Source organism: Somniosus microcephalus, chromosome 4, assembly GCF_052327205.1.
Source record: "Somniosus microcephalus isolate GS21.2 chromosome 4, FLI_Smic_1.0, whole genome shotgun sequence".
NCBI lineage: Eukaryota > Metazoa > Chordata > Chondrichthyes > Squaliformes > Somniosidae > Somniosus > Somniosus microcephalus.
This window is the reverse complement of record NC_140990.1, coordinates 85,766,428-85,789,269: the sequence shown is the minus strand read 5'-3', so window position 1 is coordinate 85,789,269 and position 22,842 is coordinate 85,766,428. Positions and strand designations below refer to the sequence as shown.

General features: G+C 47.5%; 2 pseudogenes; one reads left to right on the top strand and one right to left on the bottom strand.

Annotated features, from left to right (window-relative positions):
- Nucleotides 1-3,140: 3,140 nt before the first annotated feature.
- The window catches only part of LOC147119413 (uncharacterized), a 182,337-nt pseudogene continuing 162,635 nt past the window's right edge, over nt 3,141-22,842 (bottom strand).
- Nucleotides 14,990-16,136, top strand: LOC147119417 (uncharacterized; annotated as a pseudogene).

The following is a 22,842-nucleotide window of genomic DNA, read 5'->3' as shown; positions in this document are numbered from 1 at the left end:
CATGTACAGTCCCAGGGTTAGAATCCCCATGTACAGTCCCAGGGTTAGAATCCCCATTTACAGTCCCAGGGTTAGAATCCCCATGTACAGTCCCAGGGTTAGAATCCTGATGAACAGTCCCAGTGTTAGAATCCCCATGTACAGTCCCAGGGTTAGAATCCCCATGTACAGTCCCAGGGTTAGAGTCCCCATGTACAGACCCAGGGTTAGAATCCCCATGTACAGTCCCAGGGTTACAATCCCCATATACAGTCCCAGGTTTAGAATCCCCATGTACAGTCCCAGGGTTAGAATCCCCATATTCAGTCCCAGGTTTAGAATCCCGATATACAGTCCCAGGGTTGGAATCCCCATGTACAGTCCTAGAGTTTGAATCCCTATGCACATTCCCAGGTTTGGAATCCCCATGTACAGTCCCAGGGTTAGAATCCCTATGTACAGTCCCAGAGTTAGAATCCCCATGTACAGTCCCAGTGTTAGAATCCCCACGTACAGTCCCAGGGTTAGATTCCCCATGTACAGTCCCAGGGTTAGAATCCCCAGGTACAGTGCCAGGGTTAGAATACCCATTTACAGTCCCAGAGTTAGAATCCCCATGTACAGTCCCAGTGTTAGAATCCCCATGTACAGTCCCAGGGTTAGATTCCCCATGTACAGTCCCAGGGTTAGGATCCCCATGTACAGTCCCAGGGTTATAATCCCCATATACGGTCCCAGGATTAGAATCCCCATGTCCAGTCCCATGGTTAGAATCCCCATGTACAGTCCCATGGTTTGAATCCCCATGTACAGTCCCAGGGTTAAATTCCCCATGTACAGTCCCAGGGTTAGAATCCGCATGTGCAGTCCCAGGGTTAGAATCCGCATGTACAGTCCCAGTGTTTGTATCCCCATGTACAGTCCCAGGGTTAGAATCCGCATGTACAGTCCCAGTGTTTGTATCCCCATGTACAGTCCCAGGGTTAGAAGCCCCATGTCCAGTCCCAGGGTTAGAATCCCCATGTACAGTCCCAAGGTTAGAATCCCTATGTACAGTTGCAGGGTTAGAATCCCCATGTGCAGTCCCTGGTTTAGAATCCCCATGTACAGTCCCAGGGTTATAATCCCCATGTACATTCCCAGTGTTAGAATCGCCATGCACAGTCCCAGGGTTAGAATCCCCGTGTACAGTCCCAGGGTTAGAATCCAAATGTAAAGTCCCAGGGTTGGAATCCCCATGTACAGTCCCAGAGTCAGAATCCCCATGTACAGACCCAGGGTTAGAATCCCCATGTACAGTCCCATGGTTTGAATCCCCATGTACAGTCCCAGGGTTGGAATCCCCATGTACAGTCCCAGAGTCAGAATCCCCATGTACAGTCCCAGGGTTAGAATCCCCATGTACAGTCCCATGGTTTGAATCCCCATGTACAGTCCCAGGGTTAGAATCCAAATGTAAAGTCCCAGGGTTAGAATCCCCATGTACAGTCCCAGGGTTGGAATCCCCATGTACAGTCCCAGGGTTGGAATCCCCATGTACAGTCCCAGGATTTGAATCCCCATGTACAGTCCCAGGGTTAGAATCCCCATGTACAGTCCCAGGGTTAGAATTCCCATGTACAGTCCCAGGGTTAGAATCCCCATGTACAGTCCCAGGGTTAGAATCCCCATGTACAGTCCCAGGGTTGGAATCCCCATGTACAGTCCCAGGATTTGAATCCCCATGTACAGTCCCAGGGTTAGAATCCCCATGTACAGTCCCAGGGTTAGAATCCCCATGTACAGTCCCAGGATTAGAATCCCCATGTACAGTCCCAGGGTTAGAATCCCCATCTACAGTCCCAGGGCTGGAATCCCCTGTGCAATTTAATTGGAAACCCCAGGGTAAGTTTCACCCAGAGTGCCCTCTCTGAAGCGGGTTTGCTGCTGTCTCTGTGCCCAGCACTGCCTGCACCTCGAGAGCACGGAAGTGAATTTCAGCTTCAGTGTTACTAGTTTCATCAGTTACAGGCTGGAGAGAGGAATAATTCAAACTGACCCAGAGCTGCGTGATTGGTTCAGTCTGTAGAGGACTGACGAGCCCTTTTAAAATTCCCAGTAACTCTAATACTGGCTATAAAAGAGGGGAGAGCTGTGTTTAAATCAAAGAGTCTCCTTGGAGATTCTCTGAGCGAAGGAACTGGTCAGCTTGAAACTCGAGTTAGAAATTTCCAATTCGCAGTTATTGCCCAATATCGATTCCCACAGGGATGGGGAATTCTAGAATAAGGAAGGAACCAATCACGATTTGAAAGGTATTAATGAAGAATTCAAGGGCATCTTCCATTTGGGATCTTTCCTTATTTTGTCCACTCGAGGGTTAGATACCAGACTTTCTCCTGTGAATATAGAGCTGGATTCTTGGGCCGTGATGTGTTTACATGTTCGTAATTTGTTAAATACATTTGCTGAGTGGATTTAAATTCAAGATGAGGTTTGCAGGCGTGATTCTCCATTCACACATCGAAGGTGAGAGAGATGCTGTGGGTCACACGCTAAGTCCAGTAGCTGGAAGTGATTAACAGGCTGGGTTTTTACTTAGTGATCCCGGGCGTGTTACCGATACCTTCCCTGGATGCTGGAAGGACGTTCCCGATGGTCGGGGAGTCCAGAACCAGGGGTCACAGTCTAAAGATAAGGGGTAGGCCATTTAGGACAGAAATGAGGAGGAATTTCTTCACCCAGAGAGTGGTGAACCTGTGGAATTCTCTACCACAGAAGGCAGTAGAGGCCAATACATTAAATATATTCAAGAAGGAGTTGGATATATTTCTTAAGGCTAAAGGGATCAAGGGGTATGGGGAGAAAGCAGGGACCGGGTACTGAATTTGGATGATCAGCCATGATCGCATTGAATGGTGGAGCAGGCTTGAGGGGCCGAATGGCCTACTCCTGCTCCTATCTTCTATGTTTCTATGTTTCTATGGATACCAAGGCTAGGAGAGGCACTCTGGAATGTATGGGGAGCTGGGACTTGTCCATGAGAGTAACCGCAGGTATGAGAACTGAAATAATCTTGAGTTAGAAAAGAGAAAAGGCACAAAAAAAATGCAGCCGTCAGTAACAGGACATCAATTAGTCTTCTCTTAGCTTGGAGAAATCAAGGACTCAACACATTGTGCTGGAAACAAAGTAGATTTATTCAACAGTTATACAGAATATTAAACTACAGCCTAGTTATAGGGATTATTAACATCAGCAGAAACAAACTCCAGCTGTCAGAGTGAACATGGTTCAGCCCTGGATGTAATTAACAGCAGCAATAACAGTGGAATCCAGCCACTGGTCACTTGTGAACTCGCTGGTGTCTCATCAAGTGGGGTGAATGAGTGAATCCCTTCCCACACATGGAGCAGGTGAACGGCCTCTCCCCAGTGTGAACTTGCTGGTGTGTCAGCAGGTTGGATGAATCAATGAATCCCTTACCACACACAGTGCAGGTGAAAGGTCTCTTCCCAGTGTGAACACGCTGGTGTACAATGATTTGGGATGACTGATTGAATCCCTTCCCACACAGGGAGCAGGTGAATGGCCTCTCCCCGGTGTGAACTCGCTGGTGTGTCAGCAGGGTGGATGAACAAGTGAATCCTTTCCCACACTCGGAGCAAGTGAAAGGCCTCTCCCCAGTGTGAGTGCGTTGATGGGTCACCAGTTGCTTTGTGCTTTTAAAGCTCTTCCCACAGTTAGTACATTCAAAAGGTGTATCATCGGTGTGAACTTGCTGGTGTGTCAGCAAGGTGGACAAGTGAGTGAAAGTCTTCTCACACACAGAACAGGTGAATTGCCTCTCCCCAGTGTGAATTTGCTGGTGTCAGAAGGTTGGATGACTGACTGAATCCCTTCCCACACTCGGAGCAGGTGAATGGTCTCTCCCCAGTGTGACTGCGTCGATGAGTTTCCAGCTCAGATGGGTAATTGAATCCCTTCCCACAGTCCCCACATTTCCACGGTTTCTCCATGGTGTCTTTGTGTCTCCCCTGGTTGGACAATCGGTTGAAGCCTCGTCCACACACAGAACACGTGTACAGTTTCTCCCCGCTGTGAACGGCACAATGTTTTTTCAGGCTGTGTAACCGGTTAAAGCTCTTTCCGCAGTCAGTGCACTGGAACACTCTCACTCGTGTGTGGGTGTCTTGGTGCTTTTCCAGTCACACCGATGTTTGAAATCTTTTCCCACAGACAGAACAGACAAACATTTCTCCTTCCACATTCAGAGGGTGATGATATTCGGGTCCTGATGAATGAAGTGACTCTGTCAGATCTTGACATGATGTTTGGTTTGAGTTCCCCGTCTGTAAATCCTCCCCGTCTAATACCCTGTAAAAGGAGTTTACAAAAGCCATCACTGTAAGTACAGGATAGAAATTCCGAACAGACAATTCCAGTTTCTATGGAACATTCTTTCCTCTCTTGCTCCCCCAAAGCTGTAAATCCCCATCCCACACACTCTCCCTCCTCCCTGTGCTGAAATCCAAACCCATCGCACCATCTCCGACATTTCTTTCCTCCACTCCCAGTTTCCCCCACACCTCTACTCTGGTTGGGTTCAGTTCTACACCCGCTGTGTGCAGAGTGAGAATAAAATCAATGAGCCAATGATTGTCTCGGCGGCGGTGGCACTATAAAAGGTGAGCCCGAGGCGTGGACAGGCCTCAGAGTGGCAGCGGCGGAAATCTCGGCGGCGGCGGCAGGATAAAAGGTGAGCCCGAGGCACGGGTAGGCCTCAGAGCGGCAGCGGCAGGAATCTCGGCGGCGGTGAGCTATAAAAGGTGAGCCCGAGGCGTGGGTAGGCCTCAGAGCGGCAGCGGCGGGAATCTCAGCGGCAGCAGTATAAAAGGTGAGCCCGAGCTGCGGGTAGGCCTCAGAGCGGCAGCGGCGGGAATCTCGGCGGCGGTGAGCTATAAAAGGTGAGCCCGAGGCGCGGGTAGGCCTCAGAGTGGCAGCAGCAGGAATCTCGGCGGCGGCAAGTATTTAAGGTGAGCCCGAGGCGCAGGTAGGCCTCAGAGCGTACTAATCTCCAATCTCAGAGGGAGAGAAGTAAAAAGTAATCGAAGTGTGATGTCACCAGAAAGCAGGTAAGTGATTGGTTGGTGAGTATTTCTCTCTTTTTAAACTTTAACTCTGTGGTTTATAGTTTCTAAGCTCTCTCTGGTGTAGCAGGAACTGTTTGTAAAACAGGGCCCTTCTATCATTTAACTGTAGTGAAATTGGTGGGATTGATTTGTTTAATTTCATTTGAATTAATTAAAGGGTAAGTCATGGCAGGACAGGCCGGTGAAGTGGTATGCTCCTGCGCTATGTGGGAACTCAGGGACACTTCTTCTGTCCCTGACAACCATGTGTGCAGGAAGTGTGTCCAGCTGCAGCTACTGACAGACCGCATTGTGGCGCTGGAGCTGCGAATGGATACATACTGAACCATTCGCGATGCTGAAGACGTCGTGGATATCACGATTAAGCAGTTGGTCACACCGCAAGTAAAGGTGGCACAGGCAGAAAGGGAATGGGTGACCAACAGGCAGAGTAGTAGGCGCAGTCAGGTAGTGCAGGGGTCCCCTGTGGCCATCCCCCTCTCAAACAGATATAACACTTTGGCTTACCAGGGGAAGGCAGCAGCAGCCAACTTCCTGGCACCAGGGGTGGTTCTGCTGCACAGGACGGGAGGAAAAAGAGGGGGAGAGCTATACTAATAGGGGATTCTATTTTAAGGGGAATAGATAGGTGTTTCTGCGGCCGCAAACAAGACTCCAGGATGGTGTGTTGCCTCCCCGGTGCAAGAGTCAAGGATGTCCCAGAGCGGATGTAGAACATTTTGGAAGGGGAGGGTGAACAGCCAGTTGTCATGGTGCATATAGGTACCAACGATATAGGTAAAAACCGGGATAAGGTCCTAAAAGCTGAATATAGGGAGTTAGGAGGTAAATTAAAAAATAGGACCTCAAAGATAGCAATCTCAGGATTGGTACCAGTGTCACGTGCTAGTCAGAGTAGAAATAGAAAGATATTTCTGATGAATACGTGGCTAGAGGAATGGTACAAGTGGGAGGGATTCAAATTCCTGGGACATTGGAACCGGTTCTGGGGGAGGTGGGACCAGTACAAAATGGACAGTTTGCACCTGGGCAGGGCTGGGACCGATGTCCTAGGGGGAGTGTTTGCTAATGCTTTGGGGGAGGGTTTAAACTAACATGGCAGGGGGTTGGGAACCTTTGCGGGGAGACAGAGGAAAGGGAAACAAGGATAAATGCAAAAGACAGGAAGGAGAAAAACAAAAGTGGCAGGCAGAGAAATCAATGGTTTAAATCAAACATGGCCACAGTAAATAATAATTCTAAAAGATCTAAGAGCGTTAAAAAAACAAGCCTGAAGGCTTTGTGCCTTAATGCGAGGAGCATTCGTAATAAGGTGGATGAATTAGCTGTGCAAATAGAGGTAAACGGATATGATATGATTGGGATTACAGAAACATGCCTCCAGGGTGACCAAGGCTGGGAACTCAACATCCAGGGGTATTCAATATTCAGGAACGACAGGCAAAAAGGAAAAGGAGGTGGGGTAGCATTGCTGGTTAAAGAGGGGATTAACACAATTGAAAGGAAGGATATTAGTTCTGATGATGTGGAATCTGTATGGGTAGAACTGAGAAATACGAAAGGGCAGAAAACGTTAGTGGGAGTGGTATATAGACCTCCAAACAGTAATGCAGAGGTCGGGTATGGCATTAAACGGGAAATTAGAGAAGCGTGCAATAAGGGCACAGCAGTTATCATGGGTGACTTTCATCTACATATAGATTGGGCTAACCAAATTAGTAACAATACTGTGGAGGAGGAATTCCTGGAGTGTATACGGGATGGTTTCCTGGACCAATATGTCGAGGAACCAACTGGAGATCAGGCCATCTTAGACTGGGTATTATGTAATGAGAAAGTATTAATTAGCAATCTTGTGCGAGGCCCCTTGGGTCAGAGCGATCATAATACGATAGAATTCTTCATTAAGATGGAGAGTGAAATACTTGACTCAGAGACTAGGGTCCTGAATTTAAATAAAGGAGACTACAATGGTATGAGGTGCGAGTTGGGTAGGATTGATTGGGGAATGTCACTCAAAGGGTTGACGGTGGATGGGCAATGGCAAACATTCAAAGATCGCATGGATGAACTACAGAATTTGTTCATCCCAGTTTGGCATAAAAATAAAACAAAAAAGGTGACTCAACCATGGCTAACAAGGGAAATTAGGGATAGCATAAGATCCAAGGAGAGACCATATAAATTGGCCAGAAAAAGCAGTAAACCTGCGAATTGGGAGCAGTTTAGGATTCAACAAAGGAGGACAAAGGGATTAATTAAGAGGGGGAAAATAGAGTATGAGAGTAAGCTTGCAGGGAACTTAAAAACTGAGTGTAAAAGCTTTTATAGATATGTGAAGAGAAAAAGATTGCTGAAGTCAAGCGTAGGTCCCTTGCAGTCAGAATCAGGGAATTTATAATGGGGAACAAAGAAATGGCTGACCAATTATATACATACTTTGGTTCTGTCTTCACAAAGGCCGACACAAATAACCTCCCAAAGATGTTGGGGAATATAGGGTCTAATGAAAGGGAGGAACTGATAGAAATCAGTATTTGTAGGGAAATGGTGTTAGGGAAATTGATGGGATTGAGGGCCGATAAGTCCCCAGGGCCTGATAATCTACATCCTAGGGTATTTAAGGAAGTGGCCCTAGAAATAGTAGATGCATTGCTGGTCATCTTCCAAAATTTGATAGACCCTGGAACAGTATCCATGGATTGGTGGGTAGCTAATGTTTACCCCACTGTTCAAAAAGGGTGGTAGAGAGAAAGCGGGGAATAACAGACCGGTAAGCCTGACATCGGTAGTGGGGAAAATGCTAGAGTCCATTATAAAGGATGTAATAGCAGAGCACTTGGAAAAAAGTGACCGGATCGGACAAAGTCAACATGGATTTACAAAAGGTAAATCGTGCTTGACGAATCTACTGGAATTTTTTGAGGATGTAACTGGTAAAATAGATAAGGGAGAACCAGTGGATGTGGTGTATTTGGATTTTCAAAAGGCTTTCGATAAGGTCCTGCATAAGAGATTAGCATGTAAAATTAAGGCACATGGGATTGGGGGCAAGGTATTGACTTGGATAGAGAACTGGTTGGCAGACAGAAAGCAAAGAGTTGGAATAAACGGCTCTTTTTCCGAGTGGCAGGCAGTGACTAGTGGGGTACCGTAAGGATCGGTCCTTGGGCCCCAGCTATTCACAATGTATATTAATGATCTGGACGAGGAAACTAGATGTAATATCTCCAAGTTTGCAGACGACACAAAGCTGGGTGGACATGTGTGCTGTGAGGAGGATGCCGAGAAACTCCAGTATGATTTGGACAAGTTGGGTGATTGGGCAGAAGCATGGCAGATGTAATATAACGTGTATAAATGTGAGGTTATCCACTTTGTTGTCAAAAACAGGAAGGCAGATTATTACCTGAATGGCAATAGATTGGGAGAAGGGAAAGTGCAACGAGACCTGGGCGTCCTTGTGCACCAGTCGCTGAAAGTAAGCATGCAGGTGCAGCAGGCGGTTAAGAAGGCAAATAGTATGTTGGCCTTCGTAGCGAGAAGGTTTGGGTACAGGAACAAGGATGTCTTGCTGCAGTTGTACAGGGCAGCACAGTGAAACCACATCTTGAGTATTGTGTGCAGTTTTGGTTGCCTTATCTGAGGAAGGATGTTCTTGCCATGGAAGGAGTTCAGCAAAGATTCACCAGGTTGATTGCTGGGATGGCAGGAATGACGTATGAGGAGAGATTGGGTCGATTGGGCTTGTACTCGCTGGAGTTTAGAAGAATGAGAGGGGATCTCATCGAAACTTATAAAATTCTAACAGGACTAGACAGGCTAGATGCTGGAAGGTTGTTCCCGATGGTTGGGGAGTCCAGAACCAGGGGTCACAGTCTAAGGATAAGGGGTAAGCCATTTAGGACAGAGATGAGGAGGAATTTCTACACCCAGAGAGTGGTGAACCTGTGGAATTCTCTGCCACAGAAGGCAGTAGAGGCCAATTCATTAAATATATTCAAGAAGGAGTTGGATATATTTCTTAAGGATAAAGGGATCAAGGGATATGGGGAGAAGGCAGGGACAGGGTACTGAATTTGGATGCTCAGCCATGATCTCATTGAATGGCGGAGCAGGCTCGAGGGGCCGAATGGCCTACTCCTGCTCCTATCTTCTATGTTTTTGAACACCTCCCACTGATCTTCTGCCATTTTACCCATTAACAGATTTTCCCAGTTTACTGTCGACAGTCTCTGTCGCATCCCATTGAAATTGCCCTGATCTAACACTAGAATCTTAGTAGCTGTTTTGCGTTTCTCCCTTTCAAACATAACGTGAAACTCGATCATGTTATGGTCATTGTTAGATAAATGTTCACGCACCGTGAGGCTGTTGACTAAATCTGGCTCATTATTAAATCTAATATGGCCTGCCCCCTTGTTGGTTCTAGGACATATTGTTGCAGAAAATGATTCTGGACACGTGAGAAATTCACCCGAGAAGACGATTGAGACCAAAGTGCCGTTTGCCCCTCTCAGTGTGGCCCTGAAGGACTGTGTCCAGGCTGAAGTTCTGTTCCCGCCGTACGATCATCCCCGCAGATTGTCCTTTTTGAGCTTCAGCCAGGTGATGCTAAACACTCAGGTGGGAAAGACGAAAATCTACAACAATGTATTTAAAACAAAGCTGATTTATTTGACATATATCCACAATATTAAACTCCAGCTCAATTACAGGAATTACTGACATCAGCAGAAACAACTGTCAGAATGAATATGGTTCAGTCCTGGATGTGATTAACAGCAGCAATAACAGCAGAATCCAACCCCTGCCGTCACTTGTGAACTTGTTGGTGTGCCAGCAGGTTGGATGACTGAGTGAATCCCTTCCCACACATGGAGCAGATGAACGGCCGCTCCCCAGTGTGAAGTCGCTGGTGTGTCAGCAGGCTGGAGTGCTGAGTGAATCCCTTCCCACACACAGAGCAGATGAACGGCCTCTCCCCAGTGTGAACTCGTTGATGTCTCAGCAGGTTGCCTACCAGAGTGAATCCCTTCTCACATATGGAGCAAATGAACGGCCTCTCCCCAGTGTGAACTCGGTGGTGTGTCAAAAGGTCGGATGACTGAGTGAATCCCTTCCCACACACGGAGCAGGTGAACGGCCTCTCCCCAGTGTGAACTCGCTGGTGTCTCACCAGCTCTGCAGAACTTTTAAAGCTGTCCCCACAGTCAGAGCATTTAAAAGGTTTCTCCCCAGTGTGAATGAGCTGGTGTGTTCGGAGCGGGGATGAGTGAGTGAATCCCTTCCCACAAACAGGACAGATGAACGGCCTCTCCCCAGTGTGAACTCGCTGGTGTGTCAGCAAGTGGGATGACTGAGTGAATCCCTTCCCACATACGGAGCAGGTGAATGGCCTCTTCCCGGTGTGACTGCGTCGATGGGTTTCCAGCTGGTGCGGGTAATGGAATCCCTTCCCACAGTCTTCACATTTCCACGGTTTCTCCATGGTGCGGGTGTCCTTGTGTCTCTCCAGTTTGGATGATCAGTTGAAGCCTCGTCCACACACACAAAACACGTGTGCGGTTTCTCTCCACTGTGAATGGTGCGATGTTTTTCAGGCTGTGTAACTGGTTAAAGCTCTTTCCACAGTCAGTAGACTGGAACACTTTCACTGGGGTGTGGGTGTCTCGGTGCTTTTCCAGTCACACTGATGTTTGAAATCTGAAAAATGGAGTGACTCTGTCAGATCTTGACGTGATGTTTGGTTTGAGTTTCTCGTCTGTAAATCCTCCCCTTCTAATACCCTGTAAAAGGAGTTTACAAATGTCAGGATAGAAATTTGGATTTTTCGGCGGGTAGTTGTGGGGAAGCGGATAATGTTGAGTGTTTTAATAATGGGGGCTGGGGCCGCACTCGGGGTGTGCAGCCCGCGTCCCCCCGTGGTTCATTAATCTTTTATTTAAATCTGGTAGTACTTGTTACAATTCATCAATTACATGAGAAATCCATTACATTCATTAACCACAATAAGGCTAAGCCTTAGAAGAAACAGCTTTAGGATTAACAGTAGAAATACAATAATAAATTTTTCCAGACAAAACCAATGTCAACAATACAGGTACCCAAAGTAAAAAAACAATACATACCAGTCCTACTGGCAATCTAGTAACTCTTCATTTTTGCTTGGAATAACCTGTTGTCCTTTTTTTTTTTTAATTTTAACATTCAAGTACAACAGTACTTATACAACTCAACAGTTACATAGTAAATCCATTACATTCATTGACCAATTATGGTCAATATAAATACAACAATAAATTTTACAGGTAAATCAATAATGTTTACAGTACAAACTGCAACTATTTAATAAACCAAGAATCCGTACACGCCAGTCCAACTGGCATTGTTCAATCATTCAGTTATTCATTCCTCCATTCGTTCGCTCAAGCGTAAGTTCCATGTGCATGACTGCGTACATGTGTGCCATTTCTACCTGCGTGCATGCCTATGTGTTCGTTCATCTGTCCGGCAGGCTTCACGCTCACCAAGCCGACTTTCACCTGGGGAGCGAGGGCCCTTCATTCGGTCGAACGTAAGTTCCATTGTGTAAGCGTGCGTATCATTTGTCTACCTGTGTGCATGCGTGCGTTCGTTCATCCGTCCGGCAGGCCTCACGCTCACCGAGTGACCCCCATCCTGGAGAGCGGGCCCTTCATTTGGTTGAACGTAAGTTCCATTGTGTATGCGTGCGTGCATATATTTGTATCCGCATGCGTGCGTTCACTAGAGCGTTCGTTCGTTCGATTAAGGAAGGCTTTAATACTAAATAACACCACAATATAGAAAATCCCACAACCATATCAAAAAATCTCTTAAGACTTCAAGTAAACTACTTTTAACCAGAACCCGAAACTTCTTCAAAAACAAGGAATACCAGTTCAATGCCAGTCCTATTGGCACTCTAATAACTCCTCGTCTTCACTTGATGTTATCCAACCATATAATGTCATAATCCTTATCCACAGTCTTCAACCTTTCCACAGAAAAGGAGCCGACCACTTTCTCAAATCCCGTAAAAGAGGAAAACGACTACTCAAATTCCCTTCTTCTTGCTGTTATCACTCACAGGACCCAACAATCAAGACATTCATTATTCATTGCCGATATACCTTGTTTTGTCTTTTATTTTCCTTTTTTACTTTTATCCCGTTCTCTTTTCCCATCTTATGGCTGTTCAAGCACCACACTATAGATAGGAACAGTCTGTCTTTCCTCCACCAAAATGGCGGCGCACAAACCCGATCCCATCACCGAAACAAAGCCTCACAGCTGCCACCAGATGGAGCACAGGCGGGGCCGCTGGAACTCATTCAGGCCGGAGACCGTTCTTCACCTTCAGAAACCGTGCAGCATGCTCACCCACAGCATCTCCCGACTCGGCTTCTGGCAACCAGCCGCTCCGCCCTAGGCCCCACGCCTAGGACACTCTCCTCTGGGTCTTCCACCCTGGGCCTTCTGCACTGGGCCCTCCGCACTGGCATTCCCCGTGAGCAGCCGGGGTATGGAGCAGCCCGTTCACACAGCACCGACCAGAGCTGAGCTGAGCTGCTGAGAATCTCGCAGCCTCCCCCGGGGTTGATGAACCCGCTCCCTGAGCTCGGGGTGTGAGCAGCCCGCGTCCCCCCGGGGTTGATGAACCCGCTCCCTGAGCTCGGGGTGTGAGCGGCCCGCGTCCCCCCGGGGTTCATGAACCCGCTCCCTGAGCTCGGGGTGTGAGCGGCCCGCGTCCCCCCGGGGTTCATGAACCAGCTCCCTGAGCTCTCTCACCTGATGAGTCAGCGGCTGCTGCCAAGATCCGCGCATGCTCAGCTCACACTGCCCGGGTGATTGACGGGAGCTCCGGACCAATAGGAAGAGCGGGGCGGGGCTGGAGGTGCGAGACGGCTGCGGGTCCTCCAACCAATCGGAGTGTATGAGGGGCGGGACTTGACCGTTAAACCTGAACAACAGAAGGTGAGCTGAGCATGCGCAGGAGAAGCTGATTGTTGGGCAGTGTGAGCTGAGCATGCGCGGGAGATGCTGACTGTTGGGCAGTGTGAGCTGAGCATGCGCGGGAGAGGCTGATTGTTGGGCAGTGTGAGCTGAGCATGCGCGGGAGATGCTGACTGTTGGGCAGCGTGAGCTGAGCATGCGCGGGAGAGGCTGATTGTTGGGCAGTGTGAGCTGAGCATGCGCGGGTGGCGAGGCTGCAGCAGGTCAGAGGGAGGCGGGTTAATGAATCCCGGGGGGGCTCGGCCTTCACACACCCCGAGTGCGGCTCCAGGCCCGATTATAAGAGCAGTGAACATTATCCGCCTCCACCCGCGGGTTCCCGTTTCACTCCGGCCCGAATCTCAACAAAGCGCCAAACTCCGGGAAAGACAGGAAGTGAGTCAGGGAGCGTCTGTAAATGGAGGAGAAATGGAGACTGGTCAGGGAGCGTCTGTAAATGGAATAGAAAGGGTGATTGGTCAGGGAGTGTCTGTAAATGGAGGAGAAATGGTGATTGGTCAGGGAGTGTCTGTAAATGGAAGAGAAATGGTGATTGGTCAGGGAGTGTCTGTAAATGGAAGAGAAATGGTGATTGGTCAGGGAACGTCTGTAAATGGAAGAGAAATGGTGATTGGCCAGGGAGCGTCTGTAAATGGAGGAGAAATGGGGACTGGTCAGGGAGCGTCTAAATGATGGAGAAATGGGGACTGGTCAGGGAGCATCTGTAAATCGAGGAGAAATGGAGACTGGTCAGGGAGCATCTATAAATGGAGGAGAAATGGTGACTGGTCAGGGAGCGTCTGTAAATGGAGGAGAAATGGAGACTAGTCAGGGAGCGTCTGTAAATGGAGGAGAAATGGTGACTGGTCAGGGAGCGTCTGTAAATGGAGGAGAAATGGAGACTGGTCAGGGAGCGTCTGTAAATGGAGGAGAAATGGAGACAAGTCAGGGAGCGTCTGTAAATGGAGGAGAAATGGTGACTGGTCAGGCAGTGTCTGGGAGAAATCATTAACCATTTTTTGGGTGTTGGTTTGTGTGAACAAATATATCAGTGATTTTAATGAGACTCTTTCTGTGTCCCAGCTCCTGTAAATACTGGCTGGAAAGGGGTCGGACTCTCAGGAGGCTCCACACCACTGGCTGCTCGTGTGTCAGTGATCTCCCATCAGATTAACGTGCTTCTGCTGTGTGTGTGTTTAATAAAGTGCCCGAAGCCCTCAGTGTAACACTCTCACATATCCCACCTGCAGTGTAATGTCCGTGCTGTGTGCTTCCTGTCCAATATCCCCCTGATCCCTGGCTCTCCTGTTACACCAACTCGGTATAATGGGACAAGAAGTACAGCTCAAGAGATTCCCAAATCAGAGACGGAATGAAAGGTTCACACATGTGGAATGTTAATCTTACACAATGTGTGAGATGCTGAGCACCCGCCCAAAATTTCACCACCACACCTTCTTTTAAATAGTTTCTTCAATTTCTTTTCTGAAGCCATGGTTTTATGACAGAGTCCAGGCCCCGCAGGGTGCTGGCTTCCAGTCCCTCATGACTGTAGAACTGAACCCATCAGAGTCAACACCTTCAGGGGGAGGAAGAAAAGTCGATTGAAAGGAAAAATGTTGGAGATGGTGCGATGGGTTTGGATTTCAGCACAGGGAGGAGGGAGAGTGCGTGGGATGGGGATTTACAACTTTGGGGAAAAAGAGAGGAAAGAATGTTCCATAGAAACTAGAATTGTCTGTTCTGAATTTCTATCCTGTACTTACAGTGATGTCTTTTGTAAACTCCTTTTACAGGGTATTAGAAGGGGAGGGTTTACAGACAGGAAACTCAAACCAAACATCACCTCAACATCTGTGTGACTGGAAAAGCACCGAGCCCCACACACCCGAGTGAAAGTGTTCCCATGCACTAACTGTGGAAAAAGCTTTAACCAGTTACACAGCCTGAAAAAACATTGCACCATTCACAGCGAGGAGAAACCGTACACGTGTTCTGTGTGTGGACAAGGCTTCAACCAATCGTCCAACCTGGAGAGACACAAGGATACGCGCACCACGGAGAAACCATGGAAATGTGGGGACTGTGGGAAGGGATTCAATTACCTGTTTGAGCTGGAAACTCATCAACGCAGTCACACCGGGGAGAGGCCGTTTATCTGCTCCGTGTGTGGGAAGGGATTCATTTCCCCATCCCAGCTGGAAACTCATCGCTACAGTCACACTGGGGAGAGGCCGTTCACCTGCTCCATGTGTGGGAAGGGATTCACTCAGTCATCCAACCTGCTGACTCACCAGCGAGATCACACCGGGGAGAGGCCGTTAACCTACTCCGTGTGTGTGAAGGGATTCACTAATTCAGCCCACCTTCTGAGACACCAGCGAGTTCACACTGACGAGAGACCTTTTAAATGTTCCGACTGTTGAACTGCTTTAAAAGCTCTGAGGAACTGATTCAGCACCAGCGAGTTCACACTGATGATAAACCATTCAGTTGCTCTCACTGTGGGAAGTGGTTCAGGTATTCATCCAATCTCATTGTACACCAGCGCACTCACACTGGGGAGAGACCGTTCACCTGCTCCATGTGTGGGAAGGGATTCATTAAATCATCCAACCTGCTGACACACCAGCGACTTCACACTGGGGAGAGGCCGTTCACCTGCTCCGTGTGTGGGAAGGGATTCACTTGTTCATCTTGCCTTCAGACACACCAGCGAATTCACACTGGGGAGAGGCCATTCACCCGCTCTGTGTGTGGGAAGGGATTCACTCAGTCATCCGGCCTGCTTATTCACCAGCGAGTTCACAAGTAACTGCAGGGGTTGGATTCTGTTGTTTCTGCTGATGTTAATAACCCTATAACTGGCTGGAGTTTAATATTCTGGATATACAGCTGATTGACTTTTTGGGGCTGCAGTGTCCCTTTAAAAATCATTGTCTGTGATCGTTCCCCTTAATTCAGGACTTTCATAAGAAATTATTTGGCAATAAAATTATGAATTTTACTTTAACCCTAAATTGACCATTGGTACAAAATCTACAATTTATTGTCTGAAAAGTTCCACTGATTAACATCTCCAATTAGAAACTGCTGATTAATCCTCACTGACAATTCTTACTGACTTGTACATTACACACAGTGGCACCTCCATTATCCACCAGAAAGAAGGGGAATGGGAATTGGTGGAGAATCGAGAATCCTCAAATGTTGCCCCTCCCATCTGATACAGCAATCCCCTTGGCACGGGAATGGAGATAAGTCCAATCCAAGTGATGGGCTGAGTTTAATCTTTCTGGGCCTGTGGGGTTGGTTTATATCAGACAGGAGGAGATTGGTGCCCTTGAGAAGGTGGTGGTGAGCCGCCTTCTTGAACCGCAGCAGTCCGTGCGGTGAAGGTCCTCCCACGGAGCTGTTAGGGAGGGAGTTCCAGGATTTTGACCCAGTGACGATGAAGGATCGGCGATATATTTCCATGTCGGGATGGTGTGTGACTTGGAGGGGAGCTTGGAGGTGGTGGTGTTCCCCTGCGCCTGCTGCCCTCGTCCCTCTCGGTGGTGGAGGTGGCGGGCTTGGGAGGTGCTGCCGAAGAAGCCTTGGCGAGTTGCTGCAGCGCCTCTTGTCGATCAGAGGCTCTCAACCAGGGTGCGTTAGAAGGTTTCAAGGGGTGGGCCCAGAAACTCTCTCCCTCTTTCATTCTTTCTCCCACAAGCAGCCCTCACACCGGGCGCCGGCTCAGTTCCCATTGACCAGCCGTGGGGGAAGCGATGTGGGGCGCGATGGGGCCAAGGCTGCGGAAGCCACCCCTCGCTCGCTGCCAATTGGGTTGATCCAGATTCCCATCATCTCCATCCAGCCTGTTGTCCCCATCTCCCCCCTTCCCCCCTACAAATCCAGGCTGGGGTTTATTGGAGGGCGGGGCCATTCCCAATTCCAGGAGCCCAGCCCATTGACCACCTTCTCCCACTGGAACAGGAGCAGTGCGCAGGCGCAGTTTGCGGGACCCGCAGCTCCAGCCGCCGCTCGCCCTCACACCAGGCGGCGCCACTGTGCAGGACAGCCCACGGCCCCGGGGATTGGTCCCGTCAACCGTCAATCAAAGGCTAGCAGCCAATCCGCTTGGCCCAGGTCCCGCCTCCAACCGCCGCCCATTGTTGGGGCGAAATTCAAAGCGCCGCGAGCAGGAGCTCAAACTGTCAATCAAAGATCGGCCCCGCCCACTGTACCCTGCTCACTCTCCGATCGGGGTGGGCGGGGCAATAATGGGCCAATCTCCGCCTGGGAGCTGGGCTGTGCTCAGGTGAGCAGATCACGTGGGCTGGAAGGAAGGCGGCCACAAGGCAGCTTGTGAGGTCACTGGGCCTCTTGTATTGGAGAATCAAGGAGGAGGGAGTTTAAAACATACTATTACCGCACTTAATCGCCAAATAACTATTTATTTCAAAAAATAAAGCACAGTGATTTGAAAAGGAAAGACTTGCATTTCTTAAGAGGCTTCTGTGATCTCAGGATGTCCCAAGGAGTTTACAGACAATGAATACTTGTGTTACAGGGGGTCCGGGGAATTTTTATAACACAGGAGGGGCCTCAGAGAACCCCTGATCTACACTGTCCCTTCAAACACTCCCAGGGCAGGTACAGCATGGGTTAGATACAGAGTAAAGCTCCCTCTACACTGTCCCTTCAAACACTCCCAGGGCAGGTACAGCATAGGTTAGATACAGAGTAAAGCTCCCTCTACACTGCCCCATCAAACACTCCCAGGGCAGTGTTATGTTCATTAATAAATAGACATTCTTATTATGAACACAGCTAGCTTTTGCTAGTTACTTTATTGAGCCATGTGGACTTGGTACAATATCTGTAGAGATGCAGCATTGTGCTCCTGTGTGCAGGCTGCCATCTTGACTGTTGCCTTGTGGGTAGCCTAGCCTCATGGGTAATGTAGTCTTAATATCTATACAGCTGGGTAGTGTAGTTTTATACATACAGTTCTATACAGCTCTACTGCTCCACCTAGTGTCCACCACAGAATGACATGTTATTGATCACTACATCCCCCTTTGGAGGTTTAACATAATATCAATCAACTTTCAAGAAAACAATAAAGATAATATCAGTAACACTTTTGTTAGTGCTCTATAAACATAAACATTTTCAAAACAGTCAACACATTTTCAAAGCTTTACATTGTACTCAAAGATTAAGTCTATCAGGCTCTTTTACTTCACGTGTGGATCTTCTCAACACGGGTAAGTCTGATGTGTCTTCATGAGATTGTTCTGGCGGTGAATGACAAGACGCAGTTGCGGCATTGTCATCAATCTGCTTTTGTATAGATCGAGGTCTCTTTGCGATCTTTGCTTGGAGAAGGTTTCAGTGTTTCCTTCACTCTTCATGCCATAACTCTCAATGTAGTCAATGCACTCTCGAAAAAACTGCTGGCAGCTGGATCCCATCATACAGCATAGTCCTCTCAGCAGCCTCGGCTAATGGAACACCAAAGATTGGCCTGAGGGAAGAAGGATTATCCACCGGAACTGCTTCCTGCTCTGGTGCAGGCTTCTTCTTTTTCTTTTTCTCTTTCCACTGCTTAACAACATCTGCCGTGGTTATATCTTTGGACTTTTTCTCCTTGTGTTTTTTCTCTTTGTGCTTAAAGTCTTTTTCTTTCTTCTTGGAGAAACTAGGCTTTTTGAAGACATGGATACCCTTTGGCCTTTTCATCCTTGATGGGCTCTCTGCTTCATCACCTGAGTCATCTGGTCTGCTTATGGCACAGTTTATACGGTAGACTCTTTTGACCAGTTCTAAGTCTTCACAAGCTTTGTCACCTAATAGTGAATCAAGTCTTTCAGCCACAACAGAAAACATGAGATGATGCACTTTGTCTTTGACTGTCACTTTGAGTCTGCATACACCTAAGCTATCTATTTTCTGTCCATTATAGCTCTTCAGTAGTACTGACTTTTTCTGTATTTTGGGCTTTTCTTTCATATTGTTAATGTCACTCATACTGATTAAGTTTGCTTTTGCCCCAGTGTCCAGTTTCAATGCAACTAATGCTCCATTTATTTGCAGTGGGATCATCCATTTGTCCTCTTTTACTGAATTAACTTTATGTTCAGCATTGTCTATTTCTGAGGGCTGCACATTTTCTGTATCTTTTTGATATCGTCACATGACACCATTCCTACAAAAAATGTCTCACATCAGTGTCCTCAATCACATTAACTCGTTGCCCTTTCGTCGTTTTTACTTTTGAAAAGCATTGTTTGGCAAAGTGATTCTTTCCATTACACTTTGTGCACATTTTTCCAAACGCTGGGCATTGTCTTAACTGGTGTTTGTAACCATAGCGTTTACAATTAAAAATTTCATCCTCCGATTGCTTTTCATTTCTGTTCTGCCCATGTTTCTTCCCTTTGTAGGACACAGCACCGACAGCAGCATTATCACTCATTACATTCGCATCATTATTGATTTCACTGAAAGTCTTTGCGTGATTTCGAGCTAGCTCGCTGGCTTGGCATATTTTCACTGTATTTTCCAAATTTAGTTCGGTTTCTCTCAACAGATGTTCCCTGAATTTTTTATCATGAATACCAAACACAATCTGGTCACGAATCATGGATGATTTGAGCTCAGAGAAATTACATGTCTATGCTTTCAGTTTCAGATCAGTTATAAAGCTAACAAAAGTCTCATTTTGTTGCTGTGTCCAAGAACGGAAGATGTATCTTTCATACGTCTCATTCTTTTTGGGAGAGCAATGTGCATCAAATTTTTTTAGCACATCTTCTAATTTTTCTCTGTTCTCCGCTGGATTAAATACAAATGTATTAAATACCTCTATTGCCTGTGGGCCTGCAACCGTAAGCAGCAACACTATCTTCCTTGCGTCTGGCTTTGTAGCGAATCCGATGGCTGCAATGTAGAGTTCGAATTGCTGTTTAAAAGTCTGCCAATTGTAGTCGATTTTTTCTGTGAGATTCAAACGCTCTGGTGGCTTCAAATTCTCCATGTCGCTTTTCACAATTTTCAGCAGACCTTCACCACCCTGGTACCATGTTATGTTCATTAATAAATAGACATTCTTATTATGAACACAGCTAGCTTTTGCTAGTTACTTTATTGAGCCATGTGGACTTGGTACAGTATCTGTAGAGATGCAGCATTGTGCTCCTGTGTGCAGGCTGCCATCTTGACTGTTGCCTTGTGGGTAGCATAGCCTCCTGGGTAATGTAGTCTTAATATCTATACAGCTGGGTAGTGTAGTTTTATACATACAGTTCTATACAGCTCTACTGCTCCACCTAGTGTCCACCACAGAATGACATGTTATTGATCACTACAGGCAGGTACAGCACGGATTAGATACAGAGTAAAGCTCCCTCTACACTGTCCCATCAAACACTCCCAGGGTAGGTACAGCACAGGTTGGATACAGAGTAAAGCTCCCTCTACACTGTCCCATCAAACACTCCCAGGGCAGGTACAGCATGGGTTAGATACAGAGTAAAGCTCCCTCTACACTGTCCCATCAAACACTCCCAGGGCAGGTACAGCATGGGTTAGATACAGAGTAAAGCTCCCTCTACACTGTCCCATCAAACACTCCCAGGGTAGGTACAGCACGGGTTGGATACAGAGTAAAGCTCCCTCTACACTGTCCCATCAAACACTCCCAGGGCTGGTACAGGGGTGTGTTACCGATACCTCCCCTGGATACCAAGGCTAGGAGATGCACCCTGGATGGTTTGAGGAGCTGGGACTTGTCCATGAGAGTAACTGACCGTTTGAGAACTGAAATAATCCAGAGTAATGATCGGGTGTTAGTCATGGCTCAGTGGGAGCACTCTCTCTCTCTCTCTCTCTCTGTCTCAGTGGGAGCTCTCTCTCTCTCTCTCTCTCTCTGTCTCAGTGGGAGCACTCTCTCTCTCTCTCTCTCTCTCTCTCTCTGTGTCTCAGTGGGAGCACTCTCTCTCTCTCTCTCTCTCTCTCTCTCTCTCTCTCTGTCTCAGTGGGAGCACTCTCTCTCTCTCTCTCTCTGTGTCTCAGTGGGAGCACTCTCTCTCTCTCTCTCTCTGTGTCTCAGTGGGAGCACTCTCTCTCTCTCTCTCTCTCTCTCTCTCTGTGTCTCAGTGGGAGCACTCTCTCTCTCTCTCTCTCTCTCTCTCTGTGTCTCAGTGGGAGCTCTCTCTCTCTCTCTCTCTCTCTCTGTCTCAGTGGGAGCACTCTCTCTCTCTCTCTCTCTCTCTGTGTCTCAGTGGGAGCACTCTCTCTCTCTCTCTCTCTCTGTGTCTCAGTGGGAGCACTCTCTCTCTCTCTCTCTCTCTCTCTCTCTGTGGCTCAGTGGGAGCACTCTCTCTCTCTCTCTCTCTCTCTCTCTCTGTGTCTCAGTGGGAGCACTCTCTCTCTCTCTCTCTCTCTCTCTCTCTCTGTGTCTCAGTGGGAGCACTCTCTCTCTCTCTCTCTCTCTCTCTCTCTCTCTCTCTGTCTCAGTGGGAGCACTCTCTCTCTCTCTCTCTCTCTCTCTCTGTGTCTCAGTGGGAGCACTCTCTCTCTCTCTCTCTCTCTCTCTGTGTCTCAGTGGGAGCACTCTCTCTCTCTCTCTCTCTCTCTCTCTCTCTGTCTCAGTGGGAGCACTCTCTCTCTCTCTCTCAGTTCAGTTCAGTTCAGTTCAGTTCAAATGCTTTATTGGCATGAAAGTTTACAGAGAACCATATTGCCAAAGCTTACATAGCAAAAAGGTACAGTTTTCCAACATTCTGTAGGTGTCAATCGATTTGACATTTGTTGGGTATATACAATATTACTTTTAAACAATATTAATTTTAAACAGTCTTTCTACTTCATTTGGTACGTTCAATATTAATTTTAAACAGTCTTACTTTTAAACAGTCCTCAGGTTGTGACATGTTGTTACATATTTAGCCCCAAGGTATGGTCTGTCTCCTTCTCCTAGGACTAATCTCAATTTTGACAGATCATCCAATTCCTTGAAATCTGGGGTTGTTTGGCTTAGCTTGTTGAATAATATGTTTCTTGATGTGTTGAATTTTTCGCATTTTAGGAGGAAATGCATTTCTGTTTCAACCTCGCCAGCCAGACATTGATCGCATATTCTATTCTCTCTAGGCTGCCAGGATTTCTTGTATCTGCCTTTTTCAATTTCCAGTTGGTGGTCGCTTAGTCTGTACCTGGTGAGGGTCTGTCTCTGTTTTGTGTCTCTGATGGTCGTGAGGTAGTCTGCCAGTTTATATTCTCTTTTTAGGGCCCGGTAACATTCTAATCTGCTTTGGCTTTCGGTTATTTTGTTCCAATGTTCCAGGTAGGTTTCTTTGCATTTTTTAATGATTTGGTTCACTCGGATTGGTGTTTGGACGGCTGTGTTGGTCTGGGGCTGGTCAGGGTCCGGCTGAGTACTTAGTTTCAGTAGCAGCTGACTCAGGGGACTCTTTTCTGGGTTTAGCTCTTGGGTCTGAAAGGCTTTGAAATGAAGGGTGTCTGGGGAGCTAGATTTGAGGTGATTTAGGAAGTTTAGTGCTCGTTTTTGGATGTTTATTATCAGTGGGTATCTGCCTAGTTCGGCTCTGCATGCATTTCTCTCTCTCTCTGTGTCTCAGTGGGAGCACTCTCTCTCTCTCTCTCTCTCTCTCTCTCTGTCTCAGTGGGAGCACTCTCTCTCTCTCTCTCTCTCTCTCTCTGTGTC